We start from the raw sequence: 4,034 nt of genomic DNA, 5'->3' as shown, positions 1-4,034 counted from the left end.
GCCAACATTCTGGTACAACAAATGCAAACAGAATTATCACACTTGTAAGTGGAACTTGAGAATAGACTAGGAGAAAATAATTGTCCTAGTGTAGGGGCATGTCTAGCCACACATCTATAACCTCCAGACATAGGAGCGGAAAATACAGGATCAGTGAGAAAAATGGAATGCATTTATGAACAATTTTACATATTTCACTGAAATTAGTACTCTATTGAGTACAAAACATCACCTTTCTTTATAACTATTGAAGGATGTATCACGTCTAGAGGGTCTAGGTTTAATAAGTTGGCTCCTATCCTTCTTGCTAACAATATCAGATACTCATTTGAGAGATCAAGCTGGATATCCCAGATTAGTTAGTCTGCTATTCATGTCATCCATTTCCTTGATAAAATCAGAAGATTCGGAACAATTGCGACGGACGCGTATAGCTTCCCCAATGGGCACGTTTTTTATAACATGAAATGGATGACACAAATTCGCATATAAAGAAGAATTGACTGAGGTCTCTTTTCTATAAGTAGTAGATACAATTTTACTTGCTCTGGAATCACCCCTGAGTGTTAAATTGAGGAAGTCAACAGTGCCAGCATGATAATTGACAGTAAAATGTAAATTGTCTGAATTTAAATAGGATGCAAAAGACTATATCTGCTGCTCGTCCGACTACCAGACAAACAGCAGATCGTCTATATATCGCCCATAATGGGAAATAGAGTGTTTAAAAGGATTGTTATCTGAAAATATAAATCTCATCTCCCACCAACTCATGTATATATTTGCGACAGGGAAAATTTGGCCCCCATAGCTGCCCCAGTGATCTGCAGGTAATACACACCTTCAAAACATAAAAATATTATGAGAAAAAAAGATAATCAATAACCTTGACGAAGCACTCCTGCAGCTCACGAGGGTAAAGTGAATGTGTAAAAAGGAACCACTTAAGTGCAAACAACGCTTTATCATGAAGGATCACTGAGTACAGTGATGAGACATCAGATGTAACCCAGGAAAAATAATCACACCCACTAATGGTATTCAAGGTATATAGCAAGTGCTTAGTATCCTGTATGAAGCCAGGAGTAGTGGGAATAAGAGGTTGTGGTAAATTATCTACCCAGGCAGACATATTTTCATTCAATTATCCAATACCAGCGACGATCGGTTGCATGGGAGGGTGGGGGAGGGGGTAATGTATTTCTGTACTTTAGGCAGTAAATGAAATATGGCCATCGTGGGATGAGGCACTAGTATGAAATCAGCCTTTTTTGTGTTAAAAAACCATATTGTAAACCATATTGTACCAAATCGTTTAACTCAAAACTAAAGTTAGCATTCGCGTTGGTAGACAGAGGTCTATATGTGTCAACATCAGACAAAAGAGATACATTGAAATATAGATATAGACCCTAGTCTAACAAGACGACTGCTCCCACCTTGTCAGCCTGTCTAATAGTTAAATCCTCCATATCCCTGAGTTCTTATAATGCAGTGAGTTCAGATTTAGACAAATTGAAATGTGTATGACACAATTGTCTAGATAATTAAAATAATTCACCTTCAGATAGGAAGCCCGAGGAAGTGCGCTTAGAGCGCGGAGAACAGCCTGTCGCTGCTAGGTCACTCCTCTGCGTCTACTCGTTGCACATTATCGCCGTATGTGAATAAAGATTTCTGCTATCAAGTATTCTGGGTGGGTGCATTCATTTATTTTCTGTACCTACTGCCTATGCTTTCTACATTTGGATTGCACCCCCAGGACAGCTCACAGGTTGTTTGACTGCTGACATTTATCCCAATGGGAGACGGCTTTTCGGACAGCAGTGCCGGACTCATCTGCCCTTACGTAATTCACCTTCCACTGACTCCTTAAAAATATCAAGAGTAGGGGTGCGTGATAAAACAGGGTAAAAGGTAGGATTCCGAGTTTTAAAACAGGATTCATACTTCTCAAGATAAACTCCATTTCTCATGTTCTGTATCTTGGACAAAAAACATAAATCAGTAATTGCCAGACCAAGTGATTAATAAGAAAAAGAAGAAATTTGCATATGTCCTACATTATCACTAACATTAACATTACTTGCTGTAGCATGATCCGCAGTCCAATGTCTCGAGCAAATTTATTAATATCCATAAGAGTAGTGAATAAGTCAAAATTTCTGGTGTGAGAAAACAATAATCCCCTGATAGTACTGACATATGATCCCCCGACAGTACCTAGGCCGACAAATTGAAAATCAGTATTGTCCTCACTATTTCTTCCTTCAATGATAACGGGGCCCTCACTTGGCTGGAATGGTGCTTGCGACCTGCTTCTCGTTTTTTCCTTTCTGCATAGAGGAGTAGGTGCAAACTGATGATGAATAGGAGAGATCTAAGTTGTCAGGTGTGTTTACAGGTTGAGCAGGATGATTACATCCCTCCATCGCAGAATCAGAGGATTCACCCTCAGTGGAACTGATATTAAAGGGGTACTCCGATGGTTAATTTTTTTGACTATATGGCATCTTTGTATGTTTAGTTTTTTTTGCAGTATACATGTGTTATATGTTTTGGCAGCATGTGTGTGTTTTGCTTACCTGTTTGTTGGGCAGGAAGTTCTGTAGTTCAGAGGGTTCTCTTTTACTGTTGTCCACAGCGGCCTGAGCCTGCATGAGAGAAATAAACCATGCCCCCTCATCTCCCCCCTCCCGAGGTCTGCATGAGAAGCCATAGTACACAGCTCCTCACCTCCCCTCCCCCTGCTCTGCTTCTGAGGAAGTATGTCTGCATGAGAAGCCATAGTGCACAGCTCCTCCCCTCCCCCTGCACTGCTTCTGAGGACGCAGGTCTGCATGAGAAGCCATGGTGCACAGCTCCTCACCTCCCCTCCCCCTGCACTGCTTCTGAGGACGCAGGTCTGCATGAGAAGCGATAGTACACAGCTCCTCACCTCCCCTCCCCCTGCTCTGTATTCTAAGGATGCTGGTCTGCACAGGAGAAGTAACACAGATAAGATAAGAGTGTTATCTGAAGGGGAGGATGACAAGGTGCACGGGCTGGGGATGTATAGTCTGCAGGGGAATAAATCTCATACTGGGAATGATCTCTATATGTGAAGGGAGGACTCCTGAATGACACATGCTGGGAGTTGTAGTCCCTGTTATGTCTGTATGATAGTTTAATAACCAGTGTGCCTCCAGCTGTTGCAAAACTACAACTCCCTGCATGCCCTGACAGACTTTGGGCATGCTGGGAGTTGTAGATTTGCAACAGCTGGAGGCACACTGGTTGGAAAACACTGTTCTAGCCTATTCAGCATACACATCATGTTACACCAGTGTTTCCCAACCAGTGTGCCTCCAGCTGTTGCAAAACTACAACTCCTATCATGCCTAAAGGCTGTCAGGGCATGCTGGGAGTTGTAATTTTGCAACACCTGGAGGTACCCTGGTTGGGAAACACTGGTGTATGCCCTACAGAGGTGTGGTGAACTACAACCCCCAGGAGACTACAGAGGCAGTATGCTGGTGTTATAGCACAGACTGAAGACTCCTGGATGACACATGCTGGGAGTTGTAGTCCCTTTTGTGTGTGTATGACTGCATCCCAACCAGGGCTGATTATATTAGTGTGCTGTGTATAAGGGGGCTGCCCCGGGAAAATAATACGGTGGGTAAAGGGTGGAACAAACAAACAAACAAAAAAAAAAAAAAGGAGCCACCCCAAACCAGCAAGGCATGTGGCATGCTGGGATTTGTAGTTTTCAGCACAGCAAGAAACAGGAAATAGAAGCAAAGATAGGAAAAATAAGTGGGGGATAAAAAGAAACCAAAGAACAAAAAAAATAGGGTAAGTCAAAAGCAGAAAAACACATTGACCACCTTTAACTCTCTGATTGCCTTTCGGTTTTCATTTTCTATTTTGTTTTGTAAGAAAAGAGCGTGGAGTAGATGATTTATAGTCCATAGATGGCCAAGTGTACACATTATTGATTTGAAAATCTTGAACATCTCGCATAAATTTAGATATTTTAATTTCAGTGATGG

Source organism: Hyla sarda, chromosome 10 (genome assembly GCF_029499605.1).
Source record: "Hyla sarda isolate aHylSar1 chromosome 10, aHylSar1.hap1, whole genome shotgun sequence".
Taxonomy (NCBI): domain Eukaryota; kingdom Metazoa; phylum Chordata; class Amphibia; order Anura; family Hylidae; genus Hyla; species Hyla sarda.
The sequence above is the reverse complement of the archived record's forward strand: the minus strand, read 5'-3'. Positions refer to the sequence as shown.